The following is an 18943-nucleotide window of genomic DNA, read 5'->3' as shown; positions in this document are numbered from 1 at the left end:
TAGAACTGTATTCATTCTGTATGTTTATAAAAGTAAGAAACTATAATATCTGTGTACACCGGACATCAAATGAGGAAGCATGTTAGAAACAATTCTAATTATGCAGGTATTGGTCTGAGCAAGCAGTCTGGAATTATGCCTAATCTATATCCCTCTAACAAACAAATAAAACAGAAAGATGATGCTGAAGCATATTTTCCCCCATTACTTTAATTTCCTTAATTAGAGCCTCTAATCAGGATCGCAGGAGGTCATCTAGTCCAGCCCCCTGCTCAAAGCAGGACCATCCCCAACAAGATAAATCCAGCCACGGCATTGTCAAGCTGGGCTTTAAAGACCTCCAAGGATGGAGATTTCACTACCTGTCTAGGTAACCTGTTTCAGTGCTTCACCACCCTCCACATGAGAAAGTTTTTCCTAATGTCCAACCTAAACCTCCCTTGCTGCAACTTGAAATCACTGCTGCTTGTTCTATTGTCTGTCACCACTGAGCACTGGCAACGCGTAGCGGGTGCACGCGCACCCCCTGAGATCGGTCATGCACCCCCTAGAAGCGCCAATCACAAAAATGGAAGTGTCACCAGAAGTGCATTTCCAGTTTCGCCGCTGGCTCTGTGATGGGCCACTGGGAGACTCCCCACTTCCGTTGGCGATCCGGTGCACCCCCCAGACTCAGGAGGCACCAGTTGCCCATGCCAATGAGAAGAAATATTGTTGTGGAAATAAAAATAAAAATAAGTACAAATTAAATTTAAATCTACCTGTTCTAATAGCTAGCTAAAAAGAGGTCTATTTTTAGACCCACAAAACAAAGGGCAGAAGGTATTTGTTGCATCACAAAATATTCCTACAGAACTTTTATAGGATTTGGATCAGACCCTTTGAGGGAACCACATGAATGAATGAAATAGGCAGTTCATGAACATGGAAAGCTTGAGAGCAAGCTTTGGACCAATCAGGATAGCCCAAAGTCTAATCCTGTTTCTTAAGGGTAGGAGCATCAAGGTCACAAATGGCAAGACAGGCAGAAACACCAAATTTAGCCAATGCCCCAGCCCTTTTCTCCCTAGCACCAATTAGCCAAGCAACTTAGTTTGGATTCAGAAATATAATCAAAGAGTTAATTTATATCAGGAGTGCTCAACTTTTCCAGACTAAGAACTTAAGAACATAACAATTGCCATTTACTGGGTCAGACCAGTGGCAGAGAGGACATGCTGAAAGGGAGAGTTAACAGGGTATGATCAGGGTTTTTGCCACTGTTCCTCTCTCACTTGCAGCCTCCATAATTTAAGGCAGAGGCGGGTAGTCTGGCTGGGACAGATTTGGTCCATGGCAGACTCCATTTCCCAGCAGCCCCTGCCCATGTCACTCAGGCCAGTTTCTATGGAGTGAGGGATCAGGGTTTCCATGGAGACTGGCCCAGGCAGTGCTACCAGGGCATGCAGCTGGGTGGGGAGCTGCTCCGGGGCAGGGCCTAGGGTTCTGCAGTGGTGATAGTGTGAGCCAGGGCAGAGCTGCGATCCATTGCCCGCATGCCCCTGCCTGCAGACGGCAGATGGCAGCAGGCAGTAGATTACAGCTCTGCCCCAGCTCCAGCCCTGGAACAGCTCCCCACCCAGCCACATGCCCTGCCAGCAATGCTTGGGCTGGTCTCCATGGAAGACCCATCCCCACGCTGTCATGACCTCACCTCTCCTGGGGTCTCCATGGAAACCGGCCACAGTGATGTGGATAAGAGCTGCTGAGAAATGGAGTCTGGCCACTGGCTGGAACTGCCATTTTGTCCGCCCCTGATTTAATGTCTAGGAAGTTCTGATTCAGAGACTGTTTCCTTAACTCCCCTGCTCAATAGCAACTTACATACTTCTCCTCCAAGAATTTGTCTAATCACTTTTTGATTCTGGCTAAACTGTCAGTTACCGTAATAACTGGTGGCAACAAGCTCCACACTTAATTGCATGCTGTGTGGAAAAGAACTTCCTTTTGTTAGTTGTGCTGTTTCCATGCTGGAGGAGGTATGCAGGGTTGGTCTGTGGGCCAGACCTGATGCATAAGATAGGTCCATGAGCCCAATCCAGTGAAGGGTCAACATGTGGGTGTCATCTGGCATGTGGCCAGCTGCACCACAGTATGCTGAATGAGTGGTACAGATTTCCAGGCAGCCAGAGGAAAACAGCTGTAAGCAGCTGGGATAAGTTGCAACAGAGAGGGGTAGGCTGCCCATTAGGTAAAAGAAGAAACCCCTGTGCTTGATTAGGGAGTCACCCTACCAAAAGGGGCAGGGCCCCAGGGTATATAAACCCAGCACCTGGAGCAATGCAGGCAGTCTGGGATGGTGCATTGCAGGGAACAGAGTTCCCTGGAGAGAGCGGCTGCAGAAGATGTCCTGGCAAGCACCAAACCACCCTGAGAGGTGAGATCTCCAAGGGAAGGAGGGCTGGAAAGATATCTTTTACCCAGCAGGGGAGGTTTTTGTTCGAAAACTTGTACCTTTTGCTGTGGCTAAGTTTATTATTGAATAACTGGAAGTGGCTATTAAGGGTGGTTGGAGGCCATAACAGGGTTGCCGGGGGGCAAGCCAGAGTTGGACCCTGAAAGGGGCAGAGGCGCAAAATAGGGGACAGAGACAAGTGAAAGCTAGAAGTGTGGGTGTGGGGGTGCTAAAGCCAGATCCAGAGAGTGGATTCTGGCAGCCTCAGGCCAAAGACTAGGGCCCAAGCACTGAGGGGTCAACAAGGGCCAGGTGGTGGCTGATGATAAGACTTGGACTGAAGAGTCAGGTCAGTGCAAGTGGGCCCAGGCTCATGAGTCCACAGCTAGAGTAACTGGCAGACCAAGGTCCAGAGGACTGAAGTCTGTACAAGCTGGGAAGAGCAAATCTGGGGTGATGTCTACAAGGCACAGGTGTGAATATAGGGACAGATGGATGCCACCAACAGAGCTCATAAGATGCCTGGTGTTCTAGGATACCAATAGGGCCAGAAGGGCCAGAAGAGACTGCCCAAGTGGCAAGTTTGCAGCACACTAGATCCACCCTAGGCTGTTGGGGCAGCCTCCTAAGCCGTTTGAGCAACATCAAGGCACGGTAGGTGAAAAAACAGGGAAGGGCACCCCAAGGGGCTCAACTGAGCAGGAGCAGGACCCACTGGATGGGGCCCACCATACTAGCCCTGTGCCCACTGGATGCGCTGCCCCATTTCCGGACCCATGGGGAGCCCTGTGAGCTAGATGACATGGCTCTGAGGGTCAGATCTGATTAATTTTTTGTACTTAAAAGTGGATGATTGATTATATATTTTCCAGGTCCCCTTCCTCCCACCATCTCTTTACCTATGCCCTCAGCTCCCCAAGATAACATCCATATCTTTAAAAAAGCATTGAAATATCTATAGAATCATATTGGATGAGATGCAATAAACTAGTTAACTGCAGCAACACTTTCTACCCACAAAGCCTGGAGACCGAGCATTTACTCAAGATCAGAGTTAATCTTAACTATATCTGGGGAGCTGCTTTGTTTGTATGCGTCACCCAGTCAGGGCAGTCTGAATCCAAAGGTATCTAGATTTTGTTTTTATTAAAGCTAATAATTGAAAACTGCCCACCCCATTTGTAGTTATCCAATGTCCTCTTTTGATGCTGGAGCAGGTGGAATCAGAAGCATGGATGAGGCCTACTCCGTGATACTCTACCTAGTTTTGGACACTCCACTTCAAGAAAGATTGGGACGAATTGCAAAGAGTCCAGATGAGAGCAGTAACAATAATTGAGGTCTAGAGAACATGACATTAGGAAAAGGTCAAAGAACTAGAATGATTTGAGGGGAGTATTTGACAGTTCTAAATGCAAAAAACTGTTGTTAAACAGAAACTGGCAGTCCATGTGTGTCCACATAAGACAAGCAGTAAAGGGCTTAGATTGCAAAAATGGAGATTTGGGGTGGATAGTAGGAAGAATTTTTTTAAACTCCAGCTTAGACAATCATTTGTCTGGGGTGATTTAAATGGATGATCCTGTCTTGGCTAGGGGACTGGACTAAATGACTTGTTAAGATCCCTTTCAAGCCTTTTTCCTATGATCTTATGAGAGAAAATGTTTAAACTCTTACAGGCTTCATGTATGGAGAGACTGGAAATGCCATTTTCTCAAAAGCACCTGCTCTTAGGATACAACCATCTTGTGGAGCTTAAGTCTCCATGGTAACTTTAAAATGAAGATTTTAAAATAAATTCACTTACCATTCTTTATAAAGAGAAACTATTTTTTGCAGTCCATTGATTTAAGAATGATTCTAAGAATTAGTCTACCTTTTAATTACAAATGTAGCTCACTTTTAAGTATTGGCATAATACACTACAGGAGTGATAATAGTACATGTGCTGCATTTTTAGGCCTTTAATAAACTTCTAGCAAGAATTATTTTTCAGATGTATTACCTCTATTGTCACTGTGCTTAGGAGTCCTAACCATAGACGAGGACTCCTGCTCCAGGAACAGCTACAGAACTAGTCTCTGGTCTGAAACCATCAATGAATCTGACCTTCATCAATATAAATTCTGGTAGAGATGACTGACAGAGCCATTATGAATTTCACCATCTTATCTCATGTCTGTAGCACAGTCCATCAGTCATACACATCAATGACACTCGATGCAGCACTGTAGGATTTGTCCTTAAAGCACGCAACTGGATCCTGATCCCAAAGAACAGCCGCTACTGAGAAACTGCATATGTAGAAAATCGGTTCTGTTTATAAACAGCTTTCTTTAGCTACCATATATTGATAGAATATGCATGGCTAAGAGCTTCTAATAACAGCTGTCCGCACATTTGTGTGTCATTGTATCTTTCAGATGTCCTTTTCACTCAGTACCTGTATTATATTCTTATTTAACAAAGCAAATAGTTATTTCTTATGCACACAGTTTAAAAAAAACAACATACTGGGCACGTCTACACATTCATTAATGCACCTGAGATGCTGTGCATTTAGTTTAGTACTTCCTTAATAAAGTACTAACTAAATGTGCAGTCCCTAAACTTACTGCTCAGTAACACTGGTGCAGAGTTATTTCTTGATGCTTACCATGCATTAGCCTAACAACACTGCGCAGTAGGCTCTTAGCATGGTTTTTGCCATGATATGCTACTGCACAGTGTTATTAGGCCAAATGTGCAGTAAGCATTTTGTGTAGATGCACCCACAGTGTACCTCCCAGATTGAGAAATAAACCATCAAGATAAAAGCTTGAGGTAACTACACTGCCAGTCTGCTGAGTTCAGAAGACACTGAAGCTCACATCTGGTATACTGCTTTTACAAACATAACTGCTTTAAAACTTATTTTAAAAAAAGTATAGATTCTGCAAAAATCAAAGTACCATTCCCTTTGAAAACATCATACTTGCTACAGATGCAAGGATTTTTTTTTGTTTGTTTAGGGGTTTTTTTGTTTTGGTGTCCTATACACATGCTCTGGGGAGGGGAGGGGAGAGTTTTAATTAGAGCAGCTCTTGGGAGCCACTCTAATTAAAACACCTGTGGCTTCCCATATATTCATCCCATGCTTCAGAATGACAGGGAGCAAGCTTTAGTTGTTTGCCAAGTTTTAGTTAAAGCGCCCCTGCCACCATTCTGAAATGCGGGGACACTGAATACATGTGACAGCAAGGTTGCTGGAGTATTCTAGTTAGAGTCCACTCTGACACGTTCTAATTGGAACACATCAGAGCAGGCATCCTGCATGTGTACAGGCACCCCTTGTTTCTACAAGGTTGAATAAGTATGATTTAGAATACAATTTTTGAAAGTCAACAAGCATGGCCATGCCACACAATAATATATTGATTGTGAATCAGGCCCCTGACAGATGTTGCACTTAAGATGTGATTAACCAGTTAATTGCATCTTAAATAGTAACCTGGCCACACATTCAGGCAATTAATTGTTCAATAAAACAGGAAATAAGCCACAAAATTATTCCATAAAATGTGTGTAATATTTTGTGGCTGGTTTCCATCTGTGTTTTAAATTGAACATGTGGCAGGGGAGTTTCCAACTGGCCCTAATGCAGTAACCACAGGCCTACAATCAGCTGGCTCTGGGACCGCATCAAGGCTTCAACCAGCTGGAGCCTTAGTATGGTCCCAATCCAGCCAATTATCAGCTGATTGTCAGCTGGCTCTAGGGCCCACACCAGGGCTCAAACTAGCCCCAGCAGGTCGCTGGAGCCAGATAACAAACAGCTGAATGTGAGACACCCGACTTTCAATTCAATTTGCCAGTGCAGGGGGAGCTCAGGATCACGATCTGGAGCAAAATTGGGATATGATCCCCAATCCTAAAATCATGCATCCTGCCATGCCCATATAGCACGGCAGGAGGCACGATTATTGGGGTTGTCAGATCCCATCATGCCTTGAAATGAACGTCTGTCTGCGGCCAGAGTTAAATTCCCCATATCTATTTTAAATTTAGTGCAACTGGATAAAAACTAGATGCAAAAAAGAAAAGGAAAACCACAATCTTTGTATAGTGTTTAAACAAAAGTGTAAAAGGCTACAATTCAATTTAAAGCCATAAGAGAATATGCTAGCGGAGAGCAAAATTGATTATTTAAAGATGTTGACAATGAGGTATATTTAAGTAGAGAAGACGTGGGTATTTATAAAACTTCTTATGGACTTTAAAGAAACCTTGGGTGCTTACATGCGTGCAGCAAGACTGCTGCAATGCACTGTAATTACAGTGCCTCAGAGCAGACTCAATTAATCAAATCTGCTGGACTGTGGTAATTATGGCACTCCAACAGACTCCAGTGTCATGTGTATCAGCATTCCCACACTGAAAAATGGGGTGGGGATGCTTTAACTAAAAATCATTTGACAAGCTTTAGTAAACCATCCCCACCACCATTTTTCAGCACTGGGATGCTAATACATGTGACAGTCTGGGCACTTTAATTAGAGAGGCTCTTGGAGCCGTTCTAATTAAAGTACCCCTGACTCCCAAAGCGCATGTATAAACGCCCCTTGTTACAAAATTGATAAGGATAGCAAATTGCTGTACTTTAAAAAGAAAACACAAAATTCTAGTGACCTGAGAGCTTGGCTTCTGTCACAAAAAACACTCTACGGCTAGGGACAGAACTTATCATAAACTGGTATAAGTGATTGGAAACCAGTTCATACCTGTAACCCAACAGAAGTTCAGTGCACATAAACCACTTTCAAAATGGCTAAAACTAGTTTAAGATAAACCTGGATGGATGTCGTATCAGACTTAACTGATTTAAGTTAAATCAGTTTATTGAACTTCTGTCCCAGATCCCCTCCACATTCAAGTTAACTCATAGTTCCCCAGCGTACCAGGATGCTTTGCACCTCCCCAGCAAACCCTCCCTCACAGGGTGGGTGGGCAAATCTTGGCCCAAGCCGTCTGTTCCAGCTGAGCAGGGAGGCGTACTGTAGCACCCCACTGCTTCTGGCCTGGGCCACTGCAGGCACGTAGCTGCATTTTTGGAATCAGAAGTGAATGTCTGTTTACTTGCTTATCTGTTCAATCTATGCAGCTTAGACTACCCTGTAAAGATGGAATCAATTCAGCCTCAGGCTTTTTGACTGTCTGTACTTACACTAGAGGGTTAAATTTGGAACTGGAATTCTAGTTCTTAGCGTTCAGTCACCCATACGCATATATATGGCAAAAAGGCACAGCAGTAAATCAAAGGAGAAATACCTTTCCTTTGTATTATGAGCATTTGGTTTCAGTGCAGACTTTCAAACAGTTCTGAAGAGTGCTAAGCTCACCACTAAAATATGCTGTGCACATTCTATCTCTGCTGACTGCTGACAAGAAACACAGAAATAACTAACACTGACGAGATTAATTTAAGAAGGTCAACAGAGGATTTTTGTGCTGTAACTTCCCCGTAATACTGCAGTAACAATGCATTTCAAATCTGTAGGTTTATCAATTGCCTGTAAAAGGAACACTTCTATAAACTGTTCTGTGTTAATAAATGATCCTTCTTTTACTATAATACTACTTGAATGTTACCAGTCTAGACAGATTGCCTATTGCATGGTTTTTAAATATAAATCTGTTTGCCTTTTTGATACAATACTACATGATACATTATTGTAGAAAAGATTATGTCAGAAATTGGTCAAATGCTGCAGCATAACTTGGTTTTAGATATGTTCAGATAAAAACTGTACAAGGGTAGGTAGAAAAACCCCCTGCATTTAGTATACACTGACAGAATAATGTCAGACAATTTTTCAGAGTATTTTAAGAGCAAATGCAGGCTTTAAGCACAAGGTGAGTATTATGCTATTACATTAGTAGTACACATACTCAAAGAAACCCCAAGCAAGATCAGATTTAAAATACTGCCATTAAATTTAATGCTGCAAGGCACATAAAATCTACAGAATGTCACAGGTAACTGGTATAATAAGAAGTAAAACCTCTAAAGTGTGTTCCTTGTCACACAAATCTAATCGATAGATAATACGTGACATTTTCAAACATGCCCAAGTGATTTAGGAGCACGAATTCATTTGACTTTTGATGAGACTTGTACTTTTAAGTCAATTAAGTACTTGTCAAAAGTGCCCAGTATCTAACTTACCTCACCATTTGGGAGAAAAAGGAAGAAACTACTTACGAGTATTCTGAATTAAGGTTATTCACCAATTTCACCAAAGTAAAGTACTGATACTAATACAAAGAAGGAATATAAAACAATACAGTGAGGTCATGCTCAAACATATTTACATTGCTCTTTGATTCTTAGTCATGGAAATTGCATGGAAATAGATGCCGGACTTTTATCAGATGTATTTTAATGGAAGTTTGAGATTAAGATTTCTTGAAATACATTTTAGAGCACCTATTAAACTTATTTTAATGTAAATCATTTGTGATAATTATTTTCACTAATATTTCAAATAGAACTGTAGGGGTCAGAGAAATAGCTTCGAAGATAAAATATGTTTAAGCAGAGCAACAGGGAATTTATGATGAAAGAGATAACATTCAATAGAGGCTGGAGGTCTGAATGAATAGTGAGCTTTTATTTAAAGCTTAGCTTGCCACCAGGGGTGAAAGATATTTTGGTATGCAGTGTCATCAATACACAGTTTCACGGCTCTTTTAAAGTGAACCTATACTCAATTACACTCCCTGTGCCTGACCAAGATAAGAGCCTGGATGGAAGCAAACTTGAAGACAGCAGGAATTTAGAAAAATGGCTGGAAGCTCAATCTGTGCCACCATCCAAGAGCATATATGCTTGCCTTTCACCGACATGTAGAACACACTGGATGCATCACTGCCCCTGGATTTACAGGCAATAGTGATAGTCTGACTGCAGGATTTGCTGGTCATCCACCCATTGTGTAAAGCAATGACATTCAACTGGATCAGGATGATCTTAAAACCTAACTGTATGTTCCAGTTAGCGCAGAATGCAGCTCATCATCACCTGAGGGCAGCATGGTGCAAGAGAGGACATGATGCCTTTTTTGCATTTCTTTCTCTGCTGACTTCCTGTTCTCTTCTTGGTGTAATTGAAAATGCTTTAATCTTTTGAGCCTGCAATGATTAGGTACACAACACTCTGTTCCCCAATGGCTACTGCTTCTTCTGGTCTAATATATTGTCCTTCTCAACAGACCCAAGTACTGGGGATCCAGGTTTTCCATTTCTCACAGGAAAAACAAAGAAAAACACAGATTTTTCCTGCTCACAGGAGGAAACTGCAGATTTCTCATTTTAGAGGAGAAATCTGTGGATTTTGCAGTTTTGCAAAGAGCTCTCTGCAGGCTGGCAGAGTTCCAGCATGCAAGGGGCTGGGAGCGAGTGGGAGGAGGGCAGTCAGGCAGAGGAAAGCAGCTCCCACAGGTAAGTGGGAATGAGGGCCTCAATCACCACAGGGAGCAAGGAGGAGAGTTGGGCAGGGTATCCCCATTACTGTGCGCAGCCCCAGGGGCAGGGGGACCCGTGCCCCCCAGATCTGTGTACAGGGTGGGGGGTGGGGGTAGGCTCCCCACTATGGGCTCAAGCTCCCGCTCTGCTGCTCTCCCCCGGCCCTCCACAGCCCAGCAAGTGTGACCCGGCACTGCAAGGCACAGCAGGCCACACAGGGAAGCTGCTTGCTGCTGTAAGCTCTGCGGTGCCCTGGCGACACGTCCCCTGCACACGTGGCAGCAACAGGGGCAGCGGCACAAGGTCATGTCCCTCACTGCTGCCACACGTGCAGAGGATGCAAAACCAGGGCAGTGCAGAGGTCACAAAGGCAAGCAGCTTTCATGCTGGGTCGCACACAGTGGGCTGCAAAGGCCTGGGGGAGGGCAGCAGGGCAGGAGCCTGAGCCCAGAGTATGCAACCCGCCTCCACCCCTGCCCCAAACACAGTTCTGTGGGGCACGGGCCCCCCTGCCCCCAGGAGTGTGAACAGCAGTGGGGAAGCTGCCCCTCCGTAACCCGAGCCTCCAGCAAGCAGGCAGGGGGGATTGGCACGAGCAGGGCTAGGGGCCAAAGGGCTGTGGGGTGGGGGAGTGAGGGGCACCAGCTAAGGCGGGGGGGCGGGGGGGGAGGGAAGTGAGGGACACCAGCAGGGCCTGGTGTCCCACTAGACCAGGGATGCTGAACATCTGGCCTGAGAAGCCTTTTCTTCCATGGGGCTCCTGGTGAGCCAAGGAATTCAGGAGTGGGGTCTACCACAGAATTTGTGGTTACAGGGCCTTGTTGCACATGGCTGCCAGCAGCAAGGGGGTAAGCAAGGGATCATGACATCATGCCCCTCAACTGTTTGGCCTGCTGCTACCATAAGGTCCAGATCAGGGTTGGGGGCGGGGCAAGTCCGACACCCCTACCACAGACTATATAGGCAGCCTCCCTTGTTTGCTTCCAGCACTGTTTATACATTTTATATGAGACAGTCATTGGTTAAAATAAGCCTGACAATAGAGGCCATAATCTAAGACTCCCCTTCCGAAAGGAGTGCCCTAATTTCTGAGCTACAAAGTCATTTTTCTTTTCCTCGCTCTCCTTCTGGCTCTGTGATACTTGAGGTTTTGGCTGCCCCCTTGCAGTTTCTGGGGCTGCCCCAGGAATGATGTAGAGTGCCTATGCTACAACTGGGCAGGGAGGGCATTCCTCTGGGAGAAGTGAGATCTGGATTCCAGTACCATCAGGGTGAAGGAAACCTAGAAGTGAAGTCTCACATGTCCTGGGCATTGACTCTAAGCATGGGGCTATTGGGCAAAAGGTAGCCATCACCACTACCAGCTTTAAGCTGAATTCAGTGTTTAGATGTCAGGTACTTGAGTATTGTCTGCTTGATAACAAAAACCTTCTCCAGAGGACTTGAGCAGAGGTTGGCCATCTGCCAAAGCCAGTTCAATGGCTTCAGAAATTAGATGAGAGTTGGACGAGATGCTAAAGTATGTGCTCTGGATTGCACAGGTGTGTGCCTAAACTTGGCTGCCATGGGACCCTGCCAGTGCCAAGTGGAGGTATGTACTAAATTAAGATGGATAATGAGTTTAAGATAGCTGGTGCCAGGCAATTCAAGTTGTTCCTGAGAGAAGGTCAGACAAGTCATGGACTACCATGCTTTCTATTGTCTCTGAAATGCCTGCTATTCTGAGATCACAAGCTCCCTTTCTGCTTTCTGCCAGTTTTGCATCACAAAGGGGATAGAGGCAAAGCCAGGATCTCACCCACTGTTTAATGTGCCTTCTTGTGAAAAAGTTCATCTAATTTATTTTTTTAGATTTGTAATTAAGCACCTTCAGTATCTTCTACAACTAAATAATGAAGTTTCAGTCAATCAGCCATCTGAAATGAACAAATCCATTACCATTTTATTATCTGTGTGCTACCAGAACAAATCCATTCTGAGTGTACAAATCTAAGCAGCAGATAGGTTTCTGTTTTCTGAATTACTGGTACCAACAGTAATCTTCTTCATAATCAAAATTGGCAAGATGTCCTGATCTCTCTCTCATCTATGGAATAAAATGATCATCCACGCTGGGAAGAGGGGGGCGGGGGGAGAGCAGTCCTTACATCTGTAACAAATATGATGGAGACAACCCCCACATCTCCTGCCACCCAAAAAACGTAATTTATCTTGCTTTCAGGGGCATCTAACTACAATATACCCTGACACTTTCTCTCAGTTTAAGTCACAGGGCCAGCAGAGCAAGCAAAAGGGAGAATGACTATTTAGCCCACGGGTGGGAAAAGTATGATCCACAGGCTGGATTCGGCCTGCCAAGGGATTTTATCGAGCCTGCAGCAGGTCCCTCAGCCCTGCGCAGCCCAGGCATGGGGGGACTGTAAAGGCTATGGCACGTGCAGCCAGTCCCACTGCCCCCAGGTGCACAGAGAGGCTAGAGTGCCACAGTGGCCAGACTCCATTTCCTGTCAGCCCTGGTGGCTCCTTTCGGCTGCCACTACTAGCGTCACCACTGCCACCAGACTGGACCCTGTTGCCCAGGCATCCCAGCCCATCCACCCCTGCCAGGGACACTGGATGGAGGGGGCAGGTAGGGTCTTCATGAAGATCAACTGGGACCCCTGTGGGCAGGGCATACTTGGCCAGGCAGATGGGAAGGGGCCGTGGGTGGGCGGCCATCAGCATCCAGAAGTGGGATGGGAGGCCAGAATCGTGGGACACTGACCGCATGGGGCCATATGGGGAGTGGATCATGATTCTCCCTCAGGCCCCATCCACTTGTTGTCACTACCCCATTATTCTGGCTCCACATCTCATGCACCCAGCTGAGCACACCCTGCCCGTGGGGGTCCTGGCTACTCTCCATGGAGACCCTGCCTGCCTACTCTATTCAGTGCCCCTGGACCATTTAGGGAGTTTTGGTGAGCTGTTGCAGGGGACTGCGGGTGGGGAGGGGGGTTGCTGAGTGGCCCAGCAGGGCAGGGGGAGGGGTGGGGAGAAGGTGCTGACCCGGCCTGCAACAGCTCACCAAACCACCCTAAGTTGCTCTCCAGCCCAAATTCTTCCCTATCCCTGATGTAGCCTAAGAGTTAGGGTCTCGTCCTTTGTAAGGGGAGTCCTGGAATATGGCTTCTATTGCAAGGATAATTTGGGGCATGTGCTGTTTTGTTTTTTCACTGCCACCTTAAAACAATTCAAGAAGGGAATACAGTCCACAAACCAATATAATCAAAAGAAGTGGACCATTTTCCTGCAAACGTGTTCCCAAATTATGTACCCAGGATATGGTACATAAAACAGAATTTTGGTTTCAGAATAGCTTTTCAGTTTCACCTACTTCTGTAGCTTACTGTTCCATTGAACCTATTTTCTGAACATCACAATACACTTCTGAGCAACTACTCATGCTATAAATTAGCAGGGGCTAACCTCTGACAGATGTGCCACAAATAAATCCTGTGCCCTCCTCAAATGGTACTCCCAATTCCCCTCCCCTGGCCAATCTTCTGCTCTGCTTTCTGCTCCCTGCCCATTCTGTTACTATGTTGCCTGCCCTCTTCCCGATTTGCCATGTGCCACACACAGAGGCTGCTCCTGGCAGTCATGCTGCAGGTTAGCTACCCCTGCTATAAAAGATAACAAGTATGCAACGCCTCTCTTTTATCCCCCTTTTGAAATCATTCAGTTCACTGTTTACATCATTATATTAGTGACAATCAACAGGTTATTGTCTATTTTAATTTTGTTACCTCTCTTTAAAAATATGAATAATTATATTCACCAACACTTAGAAAAGAACATGACAGTAATGGTGAAATGTGATTTAGTTTCAGATGTCTACCTGTGGACATATAAAGCTCTTTATTTTTAGAAAGGATTCTCTAGCATGATAACTTTTTAATGCAGAAGGAAACATATTTAGAAATAATTTTATGTATAAAAGGATCTGGATTCAATATATGTCCTGTGATGGGAAAATAATTTTGAAATGTTTGAAATTTTAATAAATATGACCATATAAAATCGATTGATGGTAAAATACTAGACTTTTCTAATATAAGTTTAAGACTATATTGCCCTCTGAGTTGTTATGAAGACTTATTCCCTAATGAATTCTTCACATATTTTATCAGAAGTCAACTTTAGCTGACAGCCAAGGGTCTGAATCTGTGACTGTTATTCATTATGATTAATACCCAACTCAAGACAAGGTGCATTTCAATCACTTTGGCTTGCTGCATAGCATGATACTAAACACAGATGCCAGGATATTGGATATCTAACAACGTTTAAGATTATCAGCACTCATTAAAGTGTGATCATTAACATTTCTTGAAGGGAATGCATTATAGTCCAAACTCCTTGTTGCCTTAGCAGGTGATATACAAATGAAAACCCTGCACTAAATTCTGACAAGGCTAGTACTTTTTTTTATTGAAGCATATTTTACATATTTTGTATTTTCTCTATAAATCATACTTGGTATATGAACACGTACTTTTAAATTTCTTCTATATTTTCAAAATATTGTAATTTTCAACAGTCTTGCGTGGCTTGTTTTTCTGAGTTCAGAACAAACGTACTCTATAGCTGAAGTAACCTGCCTCAAAGGAGCAGTGTCTACTAACCCTGTGAACTTAACCTATCTAGTAAACCTTTAAGTGGTGGGTAGATGCTTCTATTTAACTGATTAGAGCATTACTGAATGTGATCAGAGCTAGATGATAAGACATGGCCTAGTTCTAACACCTTAAGCCTAGAAATAATTACATGCAATTTCAGTGCAAATTAAAGCATACCATTAAATCATAATTAGAATCACATCTCTGTACAATACACAGAACTATTTTGGAAGATCTTTCAATCACACCTTCTGGATTAGCAAACATTTTTGTTTTTTTATTAATAAATAAGTTCCATGAACTCATTAATATCCATTTTCAATCTCCTTTGCTATCTTTGCCTGGCATTAAATGTTGCCGGGCTGTATCAGCTGACTAAGAGCTACAAACTTTGCTGTATATTAATACTGGTAAAACTGCTTAGATGCGCTGAGAAAACAACCGTTTACTGAATTCTTGCACAAAAGTATAAATTCAGTCACAGAAGTAACACCTGATTTGAAGTCTAACAGAACAGGAATTTCAAGATGTGTACAGGGAGTTGACAACATATTATACCAAAAGGAAAACTATCTAAATGGTGTTGATCTGAGGCATAAGGAGTATTCTCTGGCAGTATCTGGTTGCTGTTGCTTTTGATATGCAGACTGCTGGAGTTTGTATGTCCTGGAAGGCCCATGCTAGCAAGTATTCTTGCAGATCCCGAAGGCAATCAGAAAACACAACTTGGATATATGTTCATTGGCAAAAACTCAGAAAGGTTTACTGTCATTGGAGCTGGTCTCATGAACAGTCAGTCCAACTTGGTGAAGGTTTTCCTTGACCAGGAGAGACCCCATATATTATATTCACACTCCCCTAGGTCTCTACAAAGGACAGGTCTCCCAACACCTTCATTTATAGTTGCGCATCTCCCATCTCATGCTCACTCTTATCTCTCTGTTGAGATATTCATCTTTATTTTTGTTTGCCAAGTTCACGCACATGCACTCTCATTAGTAAGTTCCAACTTTTCCAAGTGTAGCTGCTGTTTTTGTACTCCTTTCAATGTCATTTTACCCGTTAGTGCATTTTCATTTATTTTTTCTTACTGGGTCATCTAGTGGCCAGGAAGCTCCTTTCTCCCACACTGCTTTTTGGCACCATATGTTACTATAGGTTAGCATAACTATATCCTAGTATAACCAGAATTCCTGCAGATGGAAAGTGCTACTGGTAGAGTTCCTCAAAGACTGGTTTTGCAACTGATTTTATTTGATATTTTCACAATAATATAGACACAAAAAGCAGGTGTCCATTAAAATTTGGAGATAAAAGCTGGGAGACACCGTCAACAGGAAGGAGGATCAGAACACTGAAGAGCAAGAATAAATCATTTGATTGCCCTAAAGCTTGGAGTAACAAAAATGGGATACAGTTTAATAGTATGAAGTGCAAGGCCATGCACAAACAGACTAGTAACAAGAATTCTGTATAAGCCAGAAATTCACCAGCTAAGCACAAATGAGAACAAAAAAGAGCTGGGTGTATTAATCAAACAAAGAAGAAACTATAAGCCACCAACATGACAAGACAAATGCAATGCTAGGACAAATCAAGAGAAGTATTTTCAGCAGACACAGGAAAGAATTAATGCCACTATACAAAGTACTGTAAGATATCCTCTAAAATACTGCGTACTATTCTGGTAATGTTTGACAAAGACTAATTCAGAAATGTTTAGTTAGGGGCTGGACATGCAAACAATTTACCATATGGCAAAAGGGATATGATGTTACCACATATCAGCCTCTCTGCAGCAATTGCCCAAGTTTATATTCTTACCCCACAGTATTTTATTCTTTTATTACCATCCTTCCCCACAAGGCTCAGAGTGGCATACAATAAGAGAAACAGAATACTTATAAAACAGGAGAACAGCAAAAGTACTTAAATGAGTAAGTGGAAACTAACCTTCAGTGACTCGCTCTTCTTCCATTGAGGGTTAAGTCACTACAACTTAGGTTCTACTTTCCTCTGGGTAAGAGGAGCATGCATACAGGCAATTGATGTGGAATAGCTCATACACAACAGCTTTGCCTCATTAAACCCATGATCAATTGTTCACATGTCTATATCCTAGGATAATCAAAAATGGCAAACCAAATGATGAAAGTGCTGCTTTTGTTTAGCCAAAGATTGAGAGTATATATGATTGCTCTCTTTAAACACATGAAGTGCAAAAATACTAGGAGACAGAAGGGTGTTTTTAAATTAAAAGACAATACCATTGCAAGAACATGTGGGCATAAGCTGATCATGAATAAAGATACAGTGCTGAAATCTGGAAATGCCTTACATCCATGAGAGAAGTAATACCCAGAAACAAGCATTCAATAGAAGTAATGGGGCAAATATCCTAACTGGTTTCAAGACAGAGATTATTTTAAGTTTAGGAAAAGGATTAAACAATGTAATTGTCTGAGAGAGGAGGTGCATAAATTCAGTAACCCTGAAAGATCCTCCAGTCCTGCTTGCTAAGAACACTATAAGAAAAACTCTTTGAGATGTTATGAAATGCAGTAAGAATCCTTTCCCAGGAAATTATTTCAAATCACAGTTAAAATATTGAACCATATCATTTTAAAATAGCAGCAGGCTATACTTCACGTGAATGAGGATGCTCTTTAATCCTTAAAACACATGGAAAATATTTTTCGCATTTAGTGTGCAATGGTTGCTATCGTTATTTTATTGTCAATACTATATACCAGCTTTGGTATCATTACTAGAGAATATGCAATAGGCAAAAAAGCAGAGACGGAATACCAAAAAGGCAGAAAATATTTGAGACACTGAAACATTTCTCCCTGATAACTCAATAAGGGTTAGTATTTAATGACAATTTCTTAGAAACACTTCACCATGCCACAGACAGCTACACAATATTGTACATAAAATCAGACCAAATGAGTGTTTTACAAAAATGTGCTGCCAGAATGTTTTGAGAGCCAAGATTCATTTGCTCAAGTAGCAATAACTGGTGATTCAAATCTGTAGCACACACATTTACTACAGAGAGTAGCTCACTGTCAATAGATTTTGAAGGAAGCAGCTGTGCCAAACATTCCTTTCATATAGGTATGCCTGCTCTTTTGTGCCATTTAAATCATTTCTGCGTATACCATAGCTGCTGTCAGGAACAAGACTGAGCTGCCAAAAATAACCTACCTGGAACTGGGAAAGAAATGTACTGTTTTTATCAGGGATATACTTTTGTGTGCTCATACATGTGTACATGCAATGCTCTCAGAGTAAATATCACTAATGTAGCATTGTCATTTGGTTTGAAAAAACCACTGACATCAAAGTTACGAGGACCAGGTGCCCAGGCAGCTGCCACACACATGGGCAGCAGCCACTTCCAGTTGACACTGTACCACCAGTACAATTGTGTGCCAGCAGGAGCCATTTTTTTCCACCTGCCTCTACCAGGCAGGAAATCAGCCTGACCCCTATTCTGGGGAAAGTCTTGGAAAAGATTATCAAGGAGGCCATCCTTAACAGACTAGCTGAAGGCAATATCCTGAGGGATACCCAGCATGGGTTTGTTGCGGGTAGGTCTTGCTTGACCAGTCTCATTTCCTTTTATGACCAGGTGACTTATCACCTGGACAAGGGGGAAGAGATTGATGTCGTATACCTCGACTTTAAAAAAGCCTTCAATCTGGTATCCCATGATCACTTCTTGGCTAAACTAGCTAACTGTGGCCTTGACGTCACCACGATCCACTGGCTGGGGAACTGGCTCTGCGGTAGGACCCAGAGGGTGGTGGTCGACGGGAGCCAATCATCTTGGTGCGCTGTGACCAGTGTAGTCCCACAAGGCTCTGTCCTAGGGCCTGTACTGTTTAACATCTTCATCACTGATGTGGACATTGGTGTCAGAAGCAGGCTGGCCAAGTTCGCCGATGACACCAAACTCTGAGGTGTCAGGAGGGTGTCCGCACCTGAGGACAGGAGGGTGATCCAGGCGGACCTGGACAGACTCATGAAATAGGCGGATGAGAACCTGATGGTGTTTAACACTGAAAAATGGAAGGTTCTCCACCTTGGGAGGAAAAACCTGCACCATGCATATAGACTCGGTAGTGCTATGCTGGTTAGCTCTACAGTTGAAAGGGACTTGGGGGTCGTGGTTGACCACAAGAAGAACATGAGCCTTCAGTGTGATGCTGAGGCTAGTAAAGCGAGCAAAACACTGGCTTGCATCCATAGATGCTTCTCAAGCAAATCCCAGGACGTCATTCTCCCATTGTACTTGGCCTTGGTGAGGCCGCAGCTGGAGTACTGCATCCAGTTTTGA

At 43.5% G+C, this 18943-nt stretch overlaps 1 protein-coding gene across 2 annotated transcripts in view; it reads right to left on the bottom strand.

The window, feature by feature from the left end:
- Positions 1 to 18943, bottom strand: part of DOCK4 (dedicator of cytokinesis 4) — a 483151-nt gene that overhangs the window by 230332 nt on the left and 233876 nt on the right. The window lies entirely within an intron of this gene.

The sequence above is a fragment of the Gavialis gangeticus genome, unplaced genomic scaffold, assembly GCF_001723915.1.
Source record: "Gavialis gangeticus isolate Ggan-Ray unplaced genomic scaffold, GavGan_comp1, whole genome shotgun sequence".
Taxonomy (NCBI): domain Eukaryota; kingdom Metazoa; phylum Chordata; order Crocodylia; family Gavialidae; genus Gavialis; species Gavialis gangeticus.
This window is presented reverse-complemented; position numbering and strand designations above follow the sequence as displayed.